This window comes from Heteronotia binoei, chromosome 21 (assembly GCF_032191835.1).
Source record: "Heteronotia binoei isolate CCM8104 ecotype False Entrance Well chromosome 21, APGP_CSIRO_Hbin_v1, whole genome shotgun sequence".
NCBI lineage: Eukaryota > Metazoa > Chordata > Lepidosauria > Squamata > Gekkonidae > Heteronotia > Heteronotia binoei.
In genome coordinates, this window is record NC_083243.1 from 83,777,930 (window position 1) to 83,801,855 (window position 23,926).

Here is a 23,926-nt window from a genome sequence, read left to right on the forward strand (position 1 = left end):
CAGTATTGAATAGATCATGACTGGTTCTATATGTATTTCTGAGTTCTTTTGTGCTTGTAGCACATTTTATGAGTCTGGATTATGACACATTGGTGATGATAATGTAATATAATCTGTGGAGGCCTACATGAATTAGAATACTATCACAAGTATGTTTAAGAACATAAGACATGCCTTGTCAGATCAGCCCAAGTTCCATCGAGTTCAGCATACTTTAAAACAATCCCAGTAATCAGCAGGCACTAAATGAACCCAAAGAATCTGGCCAGCAGATCCCTGGTGGATTGTAGTCTACCTTTCATTAACTCTGGGCCTGAGGTGGACAGGTAGTTCATTGTATCTCTGTGCATGTTTATTATGGTAATTTCCCATTCAAATCCACCCTGAAGTCTCCTAATTTTAATAATTTATTGTAGTTGTCTAACATGGATTTCGCCATTGTATAATTTCTTCAAAGTGGATTTCTGAGCCCTCTGACTACAAGCAAGCAATTGTCCAACAAGTGCTGGGCTTTCATATTTGGTACTTCCTAGCAGGAGGAATGTGGTGAATGCAGCTGTAAGATAGTACAGGAGATATTGCCTCCCTGGCTGTTATGAATCTGGTTTTGCAGCACAGCAGAGCATTGATTCCTTCCTGCAAGTTTCTGCCACAGCAGCTCTCTTGCCCTGAAAAATGCAAACTGAAAATGGGGGCGGGGGGGGGGGAGAGCGCAGAAGGAACAGAGTCAATGAAGAGCTCAAATCACTCTAATATCCTGGTTACCAATAGCCTTTTATGTATATCTCTGTCCATGTGTACAGGAATTGGAGTTTGAGCTGTTGCACAAAAACTGGTGATGAGTCATGGCAAAGCATCTAGGACTGGCCAGGCATTCAAAGTTAAAGCTTTTTTTTTTTTTTTTTACACCGCGGGTCCCTACACATTTGTAGGAAACACACACACACCTACACCCCGTGCAAAAAAAAAAAATCTTCCAGTTCAGTATAAAAAATACCAGTAAATTCCGTGGAATTTTAGACTGATTTGATAGGGCTTGAATTAAATTGTTTTGTAAATCGGTGAGTACGTCATTTGCTAGTGTGAGGCTACAATCCTAAACGCCCTTATTATGGAGTGAAATTTCGTGGAAGGGAAGTGGGACATGTTTGCGTAATCAGGCCGCACAGCTCCGTGCAAACGGGGAATATTTGGCTAACCGAATCTGGGGCCAAAAGACCTCGAAGGTGCACTGTAATATTTCTGGCCCTAGCCCTTCCCTATCCCCCTAGGCTGTTTTCAATATTTTAATACGTTTTGGGGGCGGGAGGGGTTGGTCGAATGCTTCTGCTGCAGACACATATTTTACTGGCTAGGCTTATAAAAGTGAGGATAAAAGTAAAAGCCTCTCTTCAAGTGGGAAAGAAAGTCAGCGCTCTTCCTGGCAAAACTGTTTCCAGTAACGTGACCGGGCTCTTCCCCTCCTGACCTTGGTAGCTCGACAAAGATGCTAATACATGCCAGAGCAACTGGATCCTCTTGCCAACCAAATATTTGGACGGACTGACGGACAGTCGCAGAGACACATGCACAGAGAGTGTTGAATTACAGAACGGTTTAAAAAAAACTTTATTTGCCTAATATGGCAACAGGAAATGGGCGTGATCTAGGCCTGCTGTAGGGTGGGGGAGCCTGGTCAGGAGGCAGTTGTGCTGATGAAGTGGAAGAGCTGGTTTTCCTTCTTATATACGACATATGTGTTTTGCAGGAAAGGGCTCTTAATTTCCATGCTCGGGAGTTGTGCAATCTCTGCGTTCTCGGGAGGGGGGGGAGGAGTTCTCCCTTCTTAACTGGTGCTGCAGTGTTTCTGCCTTCAAGGGTCCCCCCTCCCTCTGTTTCCCGAGCTGTGATCTCAAATCTGTGACTCAGAGACTTGCAATCCTGACACTGCAACGTGTGGTTGGTGGAGAGAACGAACGAGCCGGGGCTCTCGATCCCGAGCCAGGTACGCTGCAGGACGTTTTGTGCGCAGAAAGGAAGCTGTGAGAAGTGTAGCTGACAACTGCACGGGATATTCGCAGTTGCGAGAAAACTTCCTGCTGTCTTTCCGGGTAGCCTTGTGGAGGTCGGTTCAAGCTTTCTTGGGGTGTGTTATTATTATTTTTTTTGGGGGGGGGGGGAGGGTGGTGGTTTGGAAGGGAGTCATTGCAGGGAATCTAAGGCCTTAAAGAGGATCGATGAGAATTTCATTTCATGCGTGAGAACTGAGGTAAGTTTGAAATCGAGAGCGGCTGCAGGGTCTAGAGGGCCTCTTTCTCTGTCTTTCTGCAACGATCAGCACCAAAAGGAAATGGGGTCGTGACTGTGGTCACTTGCATCACTTAAAGATTTGGAATAAGAGGGTGAAGAGGCGAGGGTCGTGTGGCTGAGGGAACTTTTTGTTTGCCTTCCTGTGTCTTTAAGCCGCCTGCATAATACGTGCGTTGCTCTTGTTTGTGCAGCTACGCAGTTCGGCACTGCTAATGGGCGGCCGCGGCGAGGAGGTTTCCTCCCTTCAGAACGGGGAAATAAGATACATAACTAAGGATTCTAAATAAAAATTCACTTTCCTCGTTGCTTTTGTAAGATGGGAAGCGGCCGATAAGAGAAGCTGAAAGAGGAAGCAGTTCGAATCGCTTTTACTACTTGTCAGCTGATGACATTTTCTTCTCAAATACGTCGCTATTTCATCCCGTCTCTTTACCTCAGTTCTTTAGTCTTTAGACTGATTATTAGAAATTAGCAGGAAGCATGCTTTGTGTCTGATGCAGGCAAAAGCTGTATGGATTTCAGCCATCCTTCTTTGGTTAGTCATTTCTTACCCCTGGTTATTTGATCATGCCAATCCGGAGTGACATGGTTCTCTCGGTCCCACACCATAATACTAGGAAACTGCATGTGTAGATGGGGCTGCAAGACTTGATTGAAATGTCTAGAGTTAACCGAAAGCATTAAAGTTGTGTGTGCGCTCAGGCTTCTAGAACTTGAATGCCTTGTGCAGGAAATCGGATTGCAAAATAGGATGTTTGGTTGGTACAAAAATTGTGTGGTCTCTGCTGTTCATGGGGACAAGTCAACAGCACAATTTAACAGAGCACTTGTAGAATGTGTTCTTCTGGAGATGTGTAGATTGGCTTGTGAGTGGAAACCTTAAGGGAAGGTAGAAAAGGATGTAAAAAGAATCAGGGTGCTTAAGAAAAACAACTCAAATGATTTCTGGATCCCAGAATCCTGATCTCATCTTTCTTTGGTGTTGGGTGGATTGCAGAGGTGGTAGTAATGTTGAAAGCTATGTGTGATCACAGTCATAGTGACTTGCCAGGGCATATGGCCATCCTTGTTGCTGGTGACATCATTGGAGCTGTTCTAGTTCCTGTAGAAATCAATGAGAGACTTGCTGTTAACCAGAGGAGCATAATTGCCCCTTGTACTTGACAGTATTGCATCGTGGAAGTGCACATGAGTCTGGCTGTGGAAGAGGCAACTTTTAATATAGTCCTGAGAGTTATAAAAGCTCATTGAGATGTTACTATTTTGGAAATACCACAGATATTTTCCCAAGTGTTGCCTCTGTGAACATGAGATATGTTGTATGAATTATAGCACTAAGTTGCCAGTAGAAGCGTTTAATTCCTAGTCTTCTGGGGGAAGTCTAGAATACATGCACTGCTTGATGTATTAACAGTTCACATGTAATTTTCCATATCCCTGAATTAACTGTATGGTTCAGGATGATAGCAAATAGTAGGAAGGGGCTGAGGAATGCAGATTTCTCTTCCTTTTGTATAAATGTATTGGGGGATTGGTAGGAGTCCTGAACTCATGAGCTACAGTGCTTGTGAAAAAATGCTTTCTTTTGATATTACATCTGCAGTATGTCACACACCAAAACAAACAAACAAACAAACCCCAGACCATCTGTGTCGTTTTTCAGGTTTGCATAATCGGTAAAATTGTTTCTGGGGAACCTGGAGTTTCTTAATGAGATCAGTAAAATAGGACAAGACAGTTTGCTACCACCCCTTGCACACTTTCCTCTACAGTGTGCAGCCTCAGAGAACGGTTGTATGTGTCAAGGGTACCCTGTTGATTCAAGTATGGCTAGCCCTGCATGCAAGATGATTGTGACAGACATGCAAGGATTCATTGGTAGATGAGTTAATGTGGAAATAGTTCCATGAAGGTATAAACTGTGGGGAAAAAACTACAGTAGAAATGAAAATGAGGCAGATGCTTTCTAGGCCTGGAAGAATTGAAGGAGCAACAATAAACATAAAGAAATATCTTAGAGTGTATGTGAGTTCATGGTCAAGAGATATACATTCTTAATACCTTGATCAAATCAAATGCATTTTTATTTTGTCCTAATTTATGGAAGTAAAGTGGGGCAGTGATCTGTTGGGGAAAGAATTCTGCATCTTCTGCACTGGTAAAAAAAAAAGGTAAAGGTAGTCCCCTGTGCAAGCCCCAGTCGTTTCTGACTCTGGGGTGATGTCATATCACGACGTTTTCACGGCATACTTTCTTACGGGGTGGTTTGCCATTGCCTTCCTCGTTCATCTACATTTTCCTCCCAGTAAGCTGGAGACTCATTTTTCTGACCTCTGAAGGATGGAAGGTACCCTTATCTTAAAATACCTCCAGTGTGATCCATCTTTATTAATACCAGGCAGGGGGAGGGTGGACTGAATTTGTGACCAGCCTGGTTTTTTGTGTGTGCATGTTGATTCTTTCAAAGTCTTTTTGGAATGAGGAAGAAAAACGATGTTATGCACTCACAGGTGTGATTGGGAGTGACTCCTGGACATATTCCTTCTTTTCAGAAACTACACAAGTTGTGCAGGCCTCAGGACACAGGTTACCAAAGAATGAACTTGATGACAGTCTGCATTTATATGTGAGTGTTGGTAACAGATCTTGTTGACTGAAAATGTACAGCTGTGTCCCAACAGAGTGCTGGGGAATCTTGCTGAAACACACCAACATGTAGATGGCAAACAATGGGGTTAATTTTGGCAAAGAGAGATAAGAGAGCTGTTAACATAAGAACTACATTTCTGTATATTTGGAGCCAGTGGGCTGATTGGTAAGTGGATGGATACTACCCATTAGTGGCTCTTGGCTTATCTTCTCTCTGTGTCTGTGTTTTAAGACAATATAGAGTTGGGGTTATTATTTTTTTCAGTTGTTACTGAAACTCTTGGGAGAATTCTTTGCTTGGAATAGCAAATGTGCACCAATACAGCTGGTAGAATAGGCTTACATAATGTTCATCTTACAACTGGATTGCCTGTTGATTTCCTGCAGGAATTGTCAGCATTTTGTTTATTAAGCTGTCCATCAAAGGTTCAGATTCTTTCTAATTTTTTAATGGGAATGTGCTACAATATTCTGACTTGCTCTAATCCTGCACAGCCTCGTCCCTAGCCAGGATCTACTTGGCTGCCTGCCTGTGATTTCTAGACACTTGGTACTCCCTGCCTAGCTTTTTGTTGTTGTTTTTGTGAGGTTGTTGCAGGGAAATCGGGGAGCTGCAGTTATTCCTCAACCCTTCCTCTTTCTCCTGGTATCCTCTATAGCACTGTCCCCCACTACCAAAAGTTTAGTTGCCTCACTTGGGGACACTTTGTCTTATGACACTTTCAGTCTATCGCATGTTGTTTATCATGGTAGATGGAGTTAAACAAAGAGAATGTTATATCACAGAAAGACAAAAATACCCGTTTGATCTAAATTAGATATCTGATGTTCATGTGTTTCCTAAAGAACAGTGCTTTCTACATGATTTAAATAAAAACATATGTTGGTTTGCAGTGGTTTCAAAACCTATATATACATTTATTGATTTGTAGTTGGTGTCTCTATGAAATAGAAAGTTATTGTCCATACTGTTTGGTTGATAGTCCTGTCTAATAACGTGCTGCAATAATTAATACATGGCTGGTTGGATCATATTGATATAATGCTTGACCACAGTACTCAAACATTTCCCTAGATTTATATGTAAAAAGCATATTAAAATTGTGTCTAATATAGTATTAAGTTTTAAGCAATGTATAGGCTTTATTTTATTATTGATGAGATTTATATCCTGCCTTTTCCACCAAGGCAGACTCAGGGCAGGTAACAACATAACAACATATTAATCCATTAAAATCCTAAAATCATGAGACCAGTAAATTACAATTCACAACATTAATTAAAACAAGATGGTGATAGTCTGTGAATCAGCTCCAGGCATGCTCCATGCATGTTGATAATAGTTAATATCACAGGCGTTCCATGCAAAGGCAGGTCTGGCCAGTATACAGCATGCAGCAGAAGGGATGGATTGAATCAGATATCCAGATCTCACTGGAAGGCTTCAGTGTTTTGTCTGTTAGATTCAATTTTTAACAAAGATGCAAATAATAAATAAGCATAGATCTGACATTAGAAACCACAACATTCAGGAAACAGTGGGAGAACATTTAACCTTACGGGACATTCAGATGCTGACCTAAGAGTGGCAGTTCTCTTACAAAGGAATTTCAAAGGGAGATTAGAAAGAGATACTGCTGAATTGCAACTGAAATGAAGCTCAAGGCAATACATCCTCCAGGACTGAATGCAGACCTAGGTTTTCTGTCTTATTACCAGTGCCTGCTTTTGTCATTTGGTATCTGAAATCACTCCTCTCTCAAGTTATAAAGGCCAATGGTCTCACATTCTAGCTGTATCTGAAAAAGTGAGCAGTGACTCACAAAAGCTCATGCCCTGTCACAAATTTTGTTAGGTGCTACTGGACTCTTGTTCCTTTCCACTAATAAACATTGCAAACTGTGCTGTTAGGTTTCTTTCTTTGTTCTTCATCTGTTTAAACTGGAGAGGGGGATCTCTCCAAGTGACATAATGAGTAAAACCCACTCAGACTGAGTAAAACCCACTCAGTGCCAGTGATAATGGTGAACGTTTAGAAAGCTAAGGGGGTATGAAGAAAGGCAGCCAGCGAGGTCGAAGGAGAAAGGGAGGGGAGAATATGTTAAACTGGAACATATAGAACCACAGATGTATTTTTAAATACTTAGATCTATTTCCAGACATTAAACAACGAAATCCAATCCAAGTGGTGTGATTCCTAATCAGGGTCTTTTTGAAATAAAATAAAAACAGAGAAATCGAACGTTTATAAAAACAACTTTTCCGAATAACCCAAATTAATTTCCTTTTAATTCTCCTTTCCCTTGTCCTAAGGCGCCCCTTCTTTTTAACACATGTACACTTGTGTGTGTGTGTGTGTGAGAGAGAGAGAGAGAGAGAGAGAAAAAGTCTCAAAGAAAACAGCAAAGCACAGCAATCTCAATGTAAATTGTGCTTGTCAGAAGAATCCTCCCTGCCTCCCTCCCTCTCAAGAAAAGGCAGTAGAGTGCATGCACACAAAAACGTACACCAGAAATAAAACCATGCTTGTCTTAAAGGAGCCACAGATGTTGCTTTCTCTTGCTCTTTCCCACCCCCTCCCTTCCTCCTAAAAGAGGAGAGCTCAGCCAGTGGAGGGAAGCAAGGCTTGGCTTTGTATCTCTCCCATGCAACCAAGAAGCAGTGACTGAGGGAGCTGTGTGTGTGTGTGAGAGAGATATTAAGTCTACAGGAAGCTGAGTAAAAGTGAGCTGCAGTGCAACGGCAGCAGCAGCCTCAGAGAAGGAAGCAGGAATTAGCTAGTTACTTGCATGCCAGATTTGAGCACTGCAGAGTCTGGATCTATCCCACAGGTTGCATGTTTGACACCCCTGGTCTACATGCTACAGTGGTAGAGTACTTGTTGAATTGTGAGGAAGTATAGGATTGAGGGTACTATACGTTATGAATATGATTTAGTAGTAGAAATGCAATCTGGTTTGCATGGGAAAAATTAGTGCCCTCCTTGGCTGATGCTATATTGAATTTCTGCTGTAATTAGTACTAATAGTTAAAAATACCAAAACTTGAATTTTGGTGAATTTATTGCACTCAAGCGTGAGAATAAGAGTGCACTGTGATGTAACCTTGGATAATAAAATTCCATCAATTTCCTTTCTGTTTATATTTTACTAAAATGTACATGTTCATATATGGTGTTTTTGCAGAATATTTTTAGGGCTAGACTACACATGACACTGGAGATCTGTGCCTTGAAATTTAGAATTAATTGACATGTTCACCTTATATTGTGGTTAGTGTCCTATGCATACAAATTCACTGTGCATCTCTCTAGTATAATAATTTACTGTATTTTTGGACCATAAGACGCACTTCCCCCCCCCCCCCCCAAAAAAAAAGTGGGGGGAAAAGTGTGTGCGTCTTATGGAGCGAAGGGACGATAGGACGTACCTTCCTCCGGTGGGGGGGGTGATCCGCTGCCTCCGCCTCCGATTCCGGCGCTTCCCCCGCGCCTGCCTTCCTGGCTCCAGCTCTGCTTCCAGCAAGCGCTGGGATCGCTCCACGCTGCCCGCACCGCAAACCCAGCGCTTCGCGAGTGCCGGCTGCGGAGGGGGCAGCATGCTTCCTCCGTGCCTGTCTGCCTGGCTCCAGCTCTGAAGCTTACAGCAAGCGCCAGGATCGCTCCCTCCACCCTCCGATCCCGGCGCTTGCTTTAAGCATCAGAGCTGGAGCCAGGCAGACAGGCACAGAGGAAGCACGCCGCCCCCTCCGCAGCCAGAACTCGTGAAGTGCTGGGTTTGCGAAGGGGGCGGGTGCTTCCTCCGTGCCTGTCTGCCTGGCTCCAGCTCTGATGCTTAAAGCAAGTGCCGGGATCGGAGGGAGCAATCCTGGCGCTTGCTGTAAGCGTCAGAGCTGGAGCCAGGCAGACAGGCATGGAGGAAGCACGCTGCCCCTTCCGCAGCCGGTGCTCGTGAAGCGCTGGGTTTGCGGTGGGGGCAGTGTGGAGCGATCCCAGCGCTTGCTGGAAGCAGAGCTGGAGCCAGGCAGGTGCGAGGGAAGTGCTGGGATTGGAGGCGGAGGCAGCGGATCGCCCCCCCCCCCAGGAGGAAGGTGCGTCCTATGGTCCAGAGCGTCTTATGGACCGAAAAATACGGTATTTGGTCTGCTTCTTTCCCTTGGGTTGTTCTGTTCTCCCCTTCTCCTCTGTCAATTATGGCTTTTTCCCAATTCCTGTTTCAGCAGCAGTTTGTTGTAAGTTTTAACCCATTTTTCAATTCACATGGTCTTATTTCAGTCTCTCCTGCTTTTAAGGCAGCTACTGGATGAAGCCTTTCTCCCAAGCTTGAACAGAAATAATGGTAGGTAGAGAGAACACAATAAAAACTCACCCAGTATCCCATCCCAGAGATATTACCCTGGGGAAAAGTCACAAATCTTTGGATCTATCAGGCATTTTTTAAAATTATGTACAGAGAAACATTTATACACATACCTGTACCACATGAAACTGACCATGTCTACAGATGATTTTAACATTTAACAGCCAGTGGTAGGTTTCCAAGGTTCCTTTTGTTTCTGTGCCTTTCCTGCTTGCTGATGGTGATCCTGGTATCCCTTGGTTGTGGCTAAATTTCTGGAATCAGTGCCTCTATGTGTGGATGGAAATAGAGGGTAGCTTTAGGAAGGTTTGTTCTGTCCAAGGCTTCTGGGTTAATGGATTGTTAAATAAAGAGAGAAAAAAGAAAGATTTAAAAATTTTAACATTTAATTAAAAAAAATTAAATTACTCTCCTATGTTGTTTTTCTTATTTAAAAGGTCTGCCATCTTCCTTCTAGTTAGCTTTAAGTTCCATGAAGGGAAAAGAATAAGGGTTTATATGGTGCCTTTCTTCCTACCAGGACTTAAAGCAGCATGGGAAAACGGAGGGGAGGAATAATGTAATTCCCCCTTTCTTCAGGGCCTGGTCCCAGTCCAGTGGGACATAGTAGGGTTTTTTGCAGCTAAATTATACACTTGGGATCCCTTCATGGATTCCCGTTGTCTTGTATAGGTAGCCGTTTCCTTCCTATAAACATGTAATGAGCACAATCTAGCCAAAATTCAACACTTTTAGGCCTCATTGTTTTTCGTGGAAAAGTTAAGAACATGCTAATCTTTCTTCAGTGAAAATCAGTAAACTTAAAAGTAGTTCACTTTGGATGGTTCTCATTTTATTTGTCAAGCAAAGTTCCCTATGGGTGAGGTGACTGTTGTTTTCTTGTGACTGATGAACCTCATCTTTTACTAAACCTGTGACCATTAAATAGCACTTCATTCAGGTAAACTGAAACTGTAGGAGAAGCTGCCAGATAACTTTCAGCTTCTGCAGCTGTGTGATGTGTTCATCTTTTTGCCACTAAGGTATGTCACCCCAGGCTACTGTAGATTCCTTTATGATGGCTGTGGCTAGAAGCAGTTTCTCCATTTATGAGGTGACACACTGCTTTCTTGTGAAACTTGCTACATTTGCCTGTATACCATCACAGTGTATAGAAGGGCTGCTGTAATGAAACCTTTATCTGGCTTTCTTTCCTTAATGAAATGAAAACTTGGGGGGCTGCAGAATGTTGCCACTTGAGTTAGATGTTGCACACTACCTAGGTTCTTTACAAGTCACAGTGGTTTCCAGATGAATTTTGAATGCTATCCAAGATGTTTGATTTTTTTAAAGTTGTGGGGCTTCTTTTCATGGGAACTGTTGTTATCAATACAACAGTCAGGGCCGGATCTAGGGAGTGCTTGCCCTGGGCACTGACAGTGGGGGGGGGGGGCGCCAAATTGGGTATGGGGTCCATTGTATTCTATGGGACCATAAGATAGAATGGCCCATAAGGGGGTGCTATTTTTTAATTTTGCCCCCCCTCAAAAAACATGTAGATCCGGTCCTGACAACAGTTGGAGTTAGTCCTAAAAGATGGAGGAGACCTAATTTAAAGTGAGATGTTGTCATTTTGTTTAACCTCATGGTTGTGAGCAAGGCTAGTACCTAGTGTGGCCTTATGAGAAAAACAAAACAGGGCACAGGAACTCCGGAACTTCTTGCAGTCATAATGTCACTTCCTGAAATACTGCAACATGCCCTGCCCCTTCCCTGTCCCCACACAATTATAGAGCTAGGTAGCTGTGCTGGAAAAATATACTACAAATAAGGCCCATTGTGAAGAAAAATGCAACGGGCTCTGAAAAAAGGCTCTGTGTGAGTGCCCCCCCCTTGCTGTCTTCCCACCCGCCCAAGTGAAGGCATTCACTTCCCCCCACACCTCAAGGGGGGCTGATCTCTGCCACCTGGAGAGCAGTTTATTTCTGAGTGATTTTCAGCTCTTACCTGGAGATTGGCAACTGCGGTTCCCTAGGAGGAAATGACTGATTTGGAGGGTGGAGTCTATGTCATTGTACCTGTATGAGATCCCCCCTCCCACTAAGCCCTACCCTCTCCAGGCTTCACCCCTCAAATCTCCAGGAATTTTCCAACCTGGAATTTGCAACTGAAGTCATACTGGCTGTCATGGGGGGCTGCTGCTGAACAGGAGCAAGCAGCCAGGCCTAGTTAAGTCATGTCAGTCAGAAGAATAATTCTGGGGATGCAGAGAGGCATGATGACGGTCATATAGACAGTAAAGCTCAGCATTCCTTTTGTTTGCAGTGCATTGTTGTGGACTTTTCCTGTCATGTTCAGCCCTGTGGCATTTAGCATCAGCGTGAGCTTGTGGCATAATCTGGTTTTTTTGGGCCTGACCTGATTATGTGATGGTTTACCTTAGAGTATGCGCCTCACGGTGGCCAATTTCTGTAGTAAAACTGATCTGACTTCAGCTTTCCATCTCCTTCCTCCTCCTTATAGCCTCTACCTAGGAAAAGTTACTGTCTTTCTCCACAGTGAGGACCAACACAGGAGGGAAGCGACCTCAGCAAAGTGTAATGGCACAGGGTCCACCTTGCAAAGCAGCCATTTCTTCCAGGGGAGTTGATTTCTGCTATCTGGAGAGCAGTTGTAATTCTGAGTGATCTCCAGCCCTCACCTGGAGATTGGCAACAATGGTTCCACTGGAGTAAGTGGCTGGTTTTGAGGGTGGAGTCTATGGCATTGTACCTGTCTGAGGTTTCACTCCTCAAACCTACTATCTCCAGGCTTCACCCCTCAAATATTCAGGATTTGCCACCCTGGAGTTAGCAACTGCTAAGTCATACTGGCTGTCATTGGGGGGGCAGCAAGAGGAACAAGCAGCCAGGCCTAGTTTAAGCCATGCCAGTCAGGTGGCATAAAATCACCCAGAGGGTGCTGCTAGGGTAGCCAAATTCTAGGTGGAGACTGAAGATCTCTTGGGATCACAGCTGAACTCCAGACAACAGATCTCTTTCCTCCTGGAGAAAATAACTGCTTTGGAGGGTGGAGTCTATTGCAGGAGTGGCCAACAGTAGCTCTCCAGATGTTTTTTGCCTACAACTCCCATCAGCCGCAGCCAGCATGGCCAACGGCTGGGGCTGATGGGAGTTGTAGGCAAAAAACATCTGGAGAGCTACCGTTGGCCTCCCCTGGTCTATGGCATTCTATTCACCTGAGGGCTCTCCCTTTACTGACAGAAGCAACCTTGGTTGCCAGCAACAGCCTCTGGCTAGCAACTTCCCCAATGGGCCAATCCTCATCTGTCCTGGAGTGAGGTTGAGGGAAGGAGGGAGTGACAGGAAAGAGGTGGCTGCCATGGCCTCTGAGGAAATGCTTTGAGAGGCCGCAGTATAGTGGTAGCCCTTTCTGGTTGATGGAGAGGACACAGAAGTGTTGGAGATGTGTCTGTCTCCGAGGTAAGACTGTTTTGGTGCTTTGTTCATTGTTCCCAAGCCTACAGTAGGCAGGGGACAGGGGAGTCAGCCAATGGGAACCCAGAGGTGGTGACTGATGCATGATGGGCTAATGATTTGTTGAGTGTACCTGTCAGCCAATGGGAGTGCTCCAATTGGCCACCACCATTAGGGAATTATTATCTGTGATGTGTTTGTGGATAGAGATGTAAAATTTGTGGAAATGTTGGAGTCCTGGATAAAACTGGAAATTTTGGGTAATCTTGAAGTATATGAACTATCAAACAAAAACTTTTTACTTATTTAACAACATTAAATGCATTTTTACGCATTATTTATTGCACTATTTGCCATATTTATGGAGTTTAAAAGAAGAAATATCTTAATTTTGTATAAGAAAAAGTGCAGGTATGCCAATCACCAGTTTGGTGTCAAGAAGGAACTTTCCTCCAGACCAGACTGGCCAGGGGATCCTAGAGGTTTTTTGCCTTCATCTGGATGTAGAACAGGGGCTATTGGGGGAGTGGGGGGCGGGGAGAATGTAGTTATCAGTTTCCTGCATTGTGCAGGGGGTTGGACTAGATAGCCGGTGTTTCTGGAACTGCCGGCTTGTTAGGACATTAAACTGAACTTTATAATATTGAAAACACTAATTATTATCATTAAATTATTATCATTAAATGCATTATAGCATATTTATTGTTGCCATCACTATTTACATTTAAACAAAAATATTTACATTTAAACAGAAAATACTCTGTAATTTGTCCTGTTTTATTCCCCCAGTTTTAAAATGTGAAAAATGGAGTAAGTCCTCAGACCTTTTAATGCTGTGCATTGGAGTAAATGAAATGCTTTGCAAAAGAAGGCTGAAATGGAGGGGGGAAAACGTGGGAGGTTTTTTCCATTGCTACCCCAATTTGTTCAGTTCAGAAGCCCTCGGACATTTTCATGCTGTGTATTATGTGAAAAATCTCGCCTTGAGAAGCATTTTTCTTGTTCTAAAAAAGAAAACATTTCATAGGAATTTTTTCCCAAGGCAAAAACTCTTTGGGTGTATTGTGAAATGGCTTCTTTGTAAAATGAATCAGTACAAGCATTGGCTAGATTCTGTGTGACTATTGGCCATAGTGCCGGTCTTCCATGCCTCTGCTGGAGAAGTGGAATTTCTCTGCATATCACATGGCAGTAATCTCACATTTCCTTTAGCAAGTCTTACTTTAGTTTCGGGTCCAATGTAAATTTAATTACTAGCCACATACACAAGAGTGCCAGTTACATGGTTAGTCACTGGTGTCCACATGTGTGTGACTTTAGGAGGGCTTGAGTGACTTAACCTTGAACTTCTTGCTTAATTTATTTAAATTAACCACTCTGTTTTGTTGCATCATTCTGAAAAAAATTCCTGTGTGTGTGCGCGCGCGCGCTAGGCTAAAAATAGAAATGGTGTCCTTAATTTCATTTGCTAAGACTCTTGTTCCCAGTGAGAAACACAGACGTTATTTTCTGAAGTGTTTTTTCAGCGCATGATAGAGATTTGTTACCAGTTTAGGGGTAGGAACAGCCTTGTGTTAGTTTGCTTAGTCTTCAGATTCAGATCTGCCACATAGTGTAGAAACTTGTGCTTGCCTTGTTTCTCACTCTTTGGAGTGAAAAGTCCAAGAGGGAGCAAAGATAATCTTTACCGTGTAAACACACCATCACATTCCTCTGAAGCCTGCAATCTCCATGCAGATATGAAGAGAGCTTTTAAAACCTGGGATGAGTCTCCAGTTTCCACTGTTCAGCTTTTGTATGGTAGTTTATTTTGCTCTTGGTGAAAATGATGTAACCTTATATGAATACAAGGAGAGCCTGCTCCATGCTTTTCTCACTCCAGAGCCAGCGCAGTTCCTGTATGGCTGGCGTAAACATCATTTTCTGTTGATAGCAACTACCTTTCTGGCAGCTATAGCAAGAAGAGCCTAAAAATAGTCTAGTTAAGAACTCCGTTGATTGTTAGCAGTTAACCAGTTTCCAAAAGGAAAAAATGTGTACAGTTGTGTCAAAATTGTATAGATTACTTTCTCCTAGTTCTCATCTGCTCAACTAGGCTGCTCAAATTACTAATAGTATTTCTCTTAACAATAAATAATGCTTGCTGTTCACTTTAGCAGATCTCATTTATCAGAGTGATTTCTAAAACATCAGGTAGTAGGAAGCAGAGAGTGAGTATAAATGGGCAGAATTCACAGTGGAGGATGGTAAGCAGTGGGGTGCCGCAGGGCTCAGTACTGGGTCCCATGCTCTTTAACTTGTTCATTAATGATCTGCAATTCAGCAATTCACCTCACCCCACTTCAACCAGTGAAAACAGAGTTGGATGAGATCCCCACTCTAGAAGAGACTGTTAAAGCCATCAAGCAACTGAAAAGTGGCAAGGCAGCAGGAGTTGATGGAATTCCACCAGAGATCTGGAAGCATGGGGGCACAGTACTACATAGCTCACTTCACAAAGTACTTGTCACCTGCTGGGAAGAAGGCAAATTACCACAGGACTTTCGCGATGCAATCATCATCACTCTATACAAGAACAAAGGGGAAAAATCAGACTGCTCCAACTACCGGGGGATAACCCTGCTCTCCATCGCAGGCAAAATCCTTGCCAGAATACTCCTGAACAGACTGGTGCCCGCTATTGCAGAAGAACTCCTCCCAGAGAGCCAGTGCGGCTTCAGAGCTAACAGGAGCACCACCAACATGGTATTTGTTCTCAGGCAGCTCCAAGAGAAATGCAGGGAACAAAACAAGGCTCTGTATGTGACTTTTGTCGACCTTACCAAAGCTTTCGATACCGTTAGCAGGAAAGGCCTGTGGCAAATCTTGGAACGTTTAGGATGTCTCCCAAGGTTCCTCAACATGATCATCCAGCTACACGAAGACCAACGAGGCCAAGTCAGACACTGCAACGACCTCTCGGAGCCCTTCCCAATAGGCACAGGTGTAAAGCAAGGCTGCGTTCTCGCGCCAACTCTCTTTACGATCTTCTTTAGCATGATGCTTCAAAGAGCCGCAGTAGATCTAGATGATGACGATGGTGTCTACATCCGCTATCGTACTGATGGCAGCCTGTTCAACCTGAGGCGACTAAAGACAATGGAAAAACTCATCCGAGAGCTACTGTTTGCTGATGATGCTGCACTCGTCTCCCACTCGGTATCAGCTCTGCAGCATATGACGTCCTGCTTTGCAGAGGCTGCCAAGCTATTCGGCCTAGAAGTTAGTCTGAAGAAGACAGAAGTTCTCCACCAGCCTGCACCCCAGGAAGATTATCACCCTCCCTGCATCACTGTGGGTGAATCAGTTCTGAAGACAGTCCAGCAGTTCAGCTACCTGGGGTGCATCATCTCCTCAGATGCTAAGATCGACAAGGAGATCGACAACAGGCTGGCAAAGGCAAACTGTGCCTTTGGCCGACTGCACAAAAGAGTGTGGAGCAACAAGCATCTGAAAAAAGGAACAAAGATCAATGTTTACAAAGCGGTTGTGATGACCACCCTCATCTACGGCTCCGAATCGTGGGTTTTATACCGTCATCACCTGCAACTCCTTGAGCGCTTTCATCAGCGCTGCCTTCGCACCATCCTCAACATCCACTGGAGTGACTTTGTGACCAACACTGAAGTTCTCAAGCGGGCGGAGGTTACCAGCATCGAGGCACTGCTGTTGAAGACGCAGCTGCGCTGGGCAGGGCATATTTCTAGGATGGAAAACCACCGCCTTCCCAAGATTGCCCTGTATGGCGAACTCTCCACCGGCCATCGAAATAGAGGGGCACCAAAGAAGAGGTACAAGGACTCCTTGAAGAAATCCCTTGGCACCTGTCGCATCAACCATCACCAGTGGTCTGACCTAGCCTCAGATCGCAAAGCATGGAGGCACACCATCCACCAGGCTGTCTCTTCTTTTGAGAACGCACGCATAGCTGGTCTTGAGGACAAAAGGAGATTGAGGAAGAATCGCATTGCTACAGCACCAACCCTAAATCAGACTTTTCCCTGCAGCCACTGTGGCCGGACCTGCCTGTCCCGCATTGATCTTGTCAGCCACCAGCGAGCCTGCAGCAGACGTGGACTATTGCACCCTTCTTAAATCTTCGTTCGCGAAGCCAAGCCGAGATAGAGAGAGAGAGAATGATCTGGAGTTGGGAGTAAGCAGTGAAGTGGCCAAGTTTGCAGATGACACTAAATTGTTCAGGGTGGTGAGAACCAGAGAGGATTGTGAGGCACTCCAAAGGGATCTGTTGAGGATGGGTGAGTGGGCGTCAACGTGGCAGATGAGGTTCAGTGTGGCCAAGTGCAAAGTAATGCACATTGGGGCCAAGAATCCCAGCTGCAAATACAAGTTGATGGGGTGTGAACTGGCAGAGACTGACCAAGAGAGAGATCTTGGGGTCGTGGTAGATAACTCACTGAAAATGTCAAGACACTGTGCGATTGCAATAAAAACGTCCAACGCCGTGCTGGGAATTATTAGGAAGGGAATTGAAAACAAATCAGCCAGTATCATAATGCCCCTCTATAAATCGATGGTGAGGTCTCGTTTGGAATACTGTGTACAGTTCTGGGCACCACACCTCAAAAAGGATATTATAGCATTGGAAAAAGTGCAGACAAGGGCAACTAGAATGATTAAAGGTTTGGAACACTTTCCCAGTGAAGAAAGGTTAAAACGCTTGGGGCTCTTTAGCTTGGAGAACATCGCCTGCGGGGTGACATGATAGAGGTTTACAAGGTTATGCATGGGATGGAGAAAGTAGAGAAAGAAGTACTTTTCTCCCTTTCTCACAATACAAGAACTCGTGCACATTCAATGAAATTGCTGAGCAGTCAGGTTAAAACAGATAAAAGGAAGTACTTCTTCACCCAAAGGGTGATTAACATGTGGAATTCACTGTCACAGGAGGTGGCGGCGGCTACAAGTATAGACAGCTTCAAGAGGCGATTGGATAAAAATATGGAGCAGAGGTCCATCAGTGGCTATTAGCCACAGTGTGTGTATATATATATATGTGTGTGTGTGTGCATATATATATATATACACACACACACAAACACACATACATACACACACATACATATATTGGCCACTGTGTGACAGAGTGTTGGACTGGATGGCCTGATCCAACATGGCTTTTCTTATCTTCTATGTTCTTATGTTCTTAGTTAAACAGACACCACATATTTTTCTGCTGCTTTCTAGTTTGAGAGAAAGTAGAATTCCCTTTATCTATTGTGAGTGGCTTCTTCTCTCATATGATTATTGTGGAATAGGTTCGTGAAATTTCTATGTGCAGTTAATTTGAGGTTTTTCTCCTTTACTCCTGTTAATGTGGCATCACCAAATTTCACTTTGGTTGTTTAGCTGACATTTATGTTTCAGTTTTGAGTTATTTTTTGTAATGGTTATTCTCAAGATACTGTCTTAACTTGGTAATAGCACTGGCCAATTATTTATAATTCAGGGCACTCCCTGCTCCAAACATCGCGGGCATTGAATGTGCCGGTCTGGTATGGGAAGCCAAGGAGAGTTTGGCCATCTGAGTGGTGTACTGGGCACCTACCACACCCCCAGCGAGCCTGCCTGCCGTGCTGAGTGGTGTACTGGGCACCTACCACACCTCCAGAGAGCCTGCCCGCCCTGCTGGATGCTGTATCGACCTGGGCACTGGACTTCCCCAGGCTCTTAATCCTGGGGGATTTCAATGTCCATGTTGATGATGCAGCATCCCTGCAGGCCCAGGACCTGGTGTCATCCATGGAGGCACTAGGACTCAACCAGGTTGTTTCAGCTCTCACTCACCAGGCCGGCCATAAGCTCGATTTGGTTTTTGGGGCTGGGATAATACCAGATAGCTGCTGATACAGTTCCATGGTCAGATCATTACTCCCTGAAAGTCCGACTGGACCTGCAGCCCTCTTCCTTCATAGGCAGTGAGCAGGTTTATGCTCGCCCATGGAGCCAACTGGACCCAGAGCGGCTTCGGGAAGCTCTGCGGGATCCAATGCCCCCTGGCGGATCACTGGATGAGTTATTGGAGGATTGGTATTCCCGACTCTCTGCAGCCATCGACGATATCACACCCTGGCACCCTCTTCACTGCTCCACCAAAGCAGCTCCATGGTATACGCTGGAGCTGCAGAGGATGAAGCAGCAGCTTAGACGACTGGAGCGAGTGTGGCAGAGATCTTATGACATGGAGTCTAGAACTTTTTACAGAACGTTTATGAAGGTCTATGAGAAGGCAGTGAAGTCCACTAAGAGAGAGTTCTACGCAGTCTCCATTGCATCTGCAAAATCGCGCCCAGCTCAATTCAATCATTGGCTACAGTGCCAATAGGCAACCAAAAGGTAAGGGAATTGGGCATTGGTTGTGAGGCTTTTGCGATTTACTTTGCAGATAAGATCTGGACTCTCCGCCATAATCTCCCACTCACGATTGATACAGTGCAGGAACTGGAAGCCTGTTGTCCGTCTTTAGGTCCCGTGTTGGACCACTTTAGTTGTCTCTCCCAGGAGGATGTGGACAGGATTTTGGCTGCAGTGAAGCCTACCACTTGCTCTCTGGACCTATGTCCATCTTGGCTTGTTAAAGCAGGTGGAGATGACGTTCAGGGTTGCCTGGCTGAGACTGTCAACTTTTCTCTGTCATCAGGGGTATTCCAGCCAAGCTTAAGGAGGCAGTGGTTCGGCTGCTTTTAAAGAAGCCATCTTTGGACCAGACGGTCCTGGTCAATTATTGAGCAGTTTCGAACTTACCTTTTCTGGGCAAGATAATTGAGAAAGTGCTGGCAGAGCAGTTCCAAGCTTTCCTGGAAAATACATCCGTCCTTGACGCCTTCCAGTTCGGCTTCCGTTCTGGTCATGGGGCGGAGATTGCTCTGGTTGCTCTCACAGATGACTTTAGAAAGCATCTGAATCAAGGCGGATCAGCGCTGTTTATTGCTTCTAGATCTTTCAGCAGCGTTTGACACAGTCGTTTATGATCTAATGACCCACCACCTTGCCAACATTGGAGTTCAGGGGTCAGCCTTACAGTGGTTTTCCTCCTTCCTCCATGGTCAGGGACAAAGGGTGGCAGTTGGTGAGCAGACCTCCCTGCGTTATCCACTAGAATGTGGTGTACCGCAGGGAGCTATTCTCTCATCAGTGATGTTTAACATCTACATGCGCCCCCTTGCCCAGATTGCCAGAGGTTTTGGGCTGGGTTGTCACCAGTATGCAGATGACACCCAGCTCTATCTGATGATGGATGGCCAGTCAGACTCTGCCCCAGACCATCTGACCAGGGCATTGGAAGCAGTGGCTGGTTGGCTACAACAGAGTCAACTGAAGCTTAATCCAGCTAAGATGGAGGTCCTGTTCTTGAGTTGTGGGGGGCCAAGACTGGATGGCGCACCTCTTGTGCTAGCTCAGAAGGTGAGGAGTCTGGGTGTGATACTGGATGCCACCCTTTCTGTGGAGGCCCAGGTCACAGCTGTTGCACGATCTGCTTTCTGCCATCTTCAGCAGGCCAAACAACTAGCACCCTGTCTGGCTCTTTGGGACTTAGCTACAGTGATCCATGCAACAGTCACTTCCATGTTGGACTACTGTAACTCACTCTGTGCAGGCTTGCCCTTGGGACTGATCCGGAAACTCCAGTTGGTGCAGAATGCAGCAGCACGATTGCTTACTGAATTGCCTTTACGGGCAAGCAGTCAGCCGATGCTGCGCAGTCTGCACTGGCTAACTATAGAGTACCGGATCCACTTCAAGGTTTTAGTATTGACGTTAAAAGCCTTGCGCGGCCTGGGTCTGGCATACCTGCGGGACCGTCTCTCCCTATATGAGCCCTGAAGGCCATTGTGATCGGCCGGCCAACATCTTTTGACCATCCCAGGTCCAAAGGACGTCCGGCTTACCTCAACCAGGGCTGGTGGAATCAGCTCCCTACAGAGATTCAGGCCTTTACGGATTTGTTACCATTCTGGAGGGCCTGTAAAATGGAGCTGTTCCGCCAGGTCTATGGTTGAGGCAAGCGGACGTCCTCACCCTATTACACCATCCAACTGGCCTCCCAGCAATGACTGCCACTTCATTTGGGGCCAGTACTGTTGACATCTTGGAGCAACTTAGGCTGCCCACGATAATTATGCCTCAAGTGCTTATACCATCCATGCCGTCGTAAATGATTAACTTAATGTATTGGTTTAATTGTTTTAACTATTTTGATGTTTTATTGTTGGTTTTAATGTTTTAGCTTGCTGGAATTCGCCCTGAGCCCTTCATGGGAAAGGGCGAGCTATAAATATACAGAATAAATAAATAATAAATAAATTTAATATAAAGAAGAAATAAAATTCTCAGACAAATGTTCTTTTTTTCTTCTCTTCTGCAATAGTAGCTTTTATAAATTCTGAAATATTACTTTTCTAGGAATGGCTTACTCCTAAACCAGGGTCTTCTCAGCAAGCTGGTTGTTACAACATCAGAGGTAGAACGCTGCCCACTTCAATTAATTAGTACTTCTTTTAGCCGGGGGGGGGGGGGGTACCCTCAAACCATTATTTAAAAAAAAAAATTCAACAAAATTGTGCTAAGGTTTTCAAACAGTTATTACAAGGTGGGGGTGGAAGGGAGAAGAGAGTAGGTTACCCTGACATGTTGCTTTAAAAGCACACAACCCTTCTGTATAAGGTATTTGGATGAAAGCCAGCCCTCTGAGTCACACTAGTTGCTATTTTGACCCTCTCATGCTACTGTAATATACTTCTTTCTAACATGCCAGTTGCTAGAGCATGTTGAAAGGAATACCAACCATACTGTTGACGTGTAGAATAAAGAAGAATAAACCTGTACATTTTTGTTGAAGGGTATATGACACACGTGTTGGGCACAAAGCTGGGGTTACCACCTTCTTTTTTTAAAGCTGTGACGACTAAGAATTGAAAAGCTCGGTAAACTGCATTTTGTGATTAGTAATGCTTCAGCTGTCTTTTGTTATTACAAGAACAAGTATTGTGGTGGTAGCTTCAGAGTTGTGAAGCAAAAGAAAGGACAACTATAGAATCCACATTTTCTGAAGTTCTGTAGTTCATTTTGATCTAGTAATGGGATTGCATTAGGGAGAGTTCAAATCTGTCTTTGGTTATGAAGCTCACTAAATGGTCCTTAACAAAGCAAACCAGTATGGGAAGCTGCATATGTATTTAGCATGCATTAGCATGGAACAGTCTCCTACTTCTGGGTGGGCTTGGCACACTTGCCTAAAAGGGTAGTCACTGCTCTGCACAGTGGATGGAAGTATCTTATTCCCTCAAGAACTGAAAGTTTCTGAACACTTAAAAATGCTTTGCTGCCTAGTGACAAATGGAGAGAGACCCAGCTAGTTCAGGCAAAATGCCAACTGTGGGTTGATACTATGTGAATGAGGTGGTGAACTCTGTCTTCCAGACTCTCTGGCAGTATTTCAAAGCAGACCATAGTTTGCAGTTACAAGTGAATAGGTTTGCTCTTGGATTGCAGTTTTAGTTTCCAGGCAAACTGTGGTTTGGGAGCAGAAGGAGAGAGAAGGAACCATAGCATGTGAGGAATAAGCAACAAACCTCAGTTTCACTTACATAGCACCAGACAATGGTTTGGAACAACATCTGATTTCAGTCACTGTTCAGGATGTTGGAACTGCTGAATTGTAGTTCTAGTTTTATTTCCTACTTTATGATTTTGGGTATCATCATCCCCCCACTCTTTGGCTAGTTATACCTTTTGTTCATAACATGCAGAATATTTTCTTTGGGATCTCAGTGTACAGAAAGTTTCCCCCACCTCAGTCAGGCCTCCAGTGTGTAGGAAGGCTGTGTTGCTGTCATTTCCCACTTCAGGGAACAGTGGGTGGTGAGTGGGAAGGAGAAGGCTGGTTGCAGGCAGCCTGCAGGAATGTTAACCATGCTAACTATTCACAAGACTTGAATTGGTTGAATTTCATTAATTGGATTGATGTGACCATGTGGTTGGAGACAGACTTGGTGTAGACAAAAAGCTATGCAGTGAATTTTGTCAAAATTTAGTTTAATGCATACATACATGTACCCACTTATCCTAACGACAGTTCTTTGTTCTTAGCAGTATCTGTCATAGTAGACAGTCATTTCATGATGTGGACAAACCTCCACAAGACAGGAGTTACAAACTGCTAGTTTATGACCTTTCCCAAGGCTATTTCCTTAATGCCAGCATACCGAATTTGGATTACACAGTGGCTGAGCAGATCATTTTTATGCTGCAGAATCACAAAATGTTAAGGGGAAATAATGAAGCCAAAAATAAAATCTCAAATAATTTACAGATATTTATGAATTTGACCTGGTTGCTTTTCTTAATAAGTGGTAATTTCAGATGGATGTTCTTTGTGCAGGGCTGTACTTAAAAGTTCTTACAGTCTAGTGCAGTGATCCCCATGACTCTCACTGATACTGCATCACCTTTGCAAGAAGTACCTATTTAAAAACAATTGTCTTGGTCATAAGAGGATTCTTGGTTTGGAACCTCTAACATTTTACACAACATGCCAACATTTTGTGATTGGCCCCACCTCCATAGCAGCAATTTTGTAATTGGTCTTGTTCTTTATTGACTAAATTTTGTTGCAGTGCTGTGACAGGCAATAAATGCTTTAACCCCTGCCCCTATATGGGAACCTGAGTGATATGGGATTCAAATGGAACTCTGTGGTTGATAGTATCAGGAGTGGCATTTAAGAAATAAGAATTGACTGGGAAGGAAGGATAAGGAGAGGATCAAGAAGGAGCCCACTCAAGCCTGAGGGAAATAGCTCCTTGGAAAGAGGGGCAATCCCTATCCATTCTAAGGGAAATAGCTCCTAGTAAAGTGATAATGATCCCTATCCTAGTCTGAGGGAAATAGTTCCTAGGAAAGGAAGGTGATCCTATTAAGAGGTTTAAGGGATACTGGAACTTGCGTGAATGTTTCTGCCTTCACCTACCTAAATGTATTTGAGACAAAGAAGCTTTTGCTTATTTATTGAGGCAGAAATAACAAATCTCTCTCCTCAGCTTTTAGAGACCCGTTGGTACAACTAAACAGCTACCTGTTTGTAACAAACTATCTGTTGTTTGTATTTATTCAAAGCAA

The 23,926-nt window shown here is 44.3% G+C and overlaps 1 protein-coding gene across 2 annotated transcripts in view; it reads left to right on the forward strand.

Moving 5' to 3' along the window:
- Window positions 1-1,675: 1,675 nt before the first annotated feature.
- MIDEAS (mitotic deacetylase associated SANT domain protein) overlaps window positions 1,676-23,926 on the forward strand; it is a 107,069-nt gene continuing 84,818 nt past the window's right edge. Inside the window, exon 1 of one of the 2 annotated variants that reach the window (XM_060261814.1) lies at window positions 1,676-2,104. The gene's annotated coding sequence lies outside the window, so the exon portion shown is untranslated. The remainder of the gene's footprint in view (window positions 2,105-23,926) is intronic. The other variant, XM_060261813.1, reaches the window with a different exon arrangement.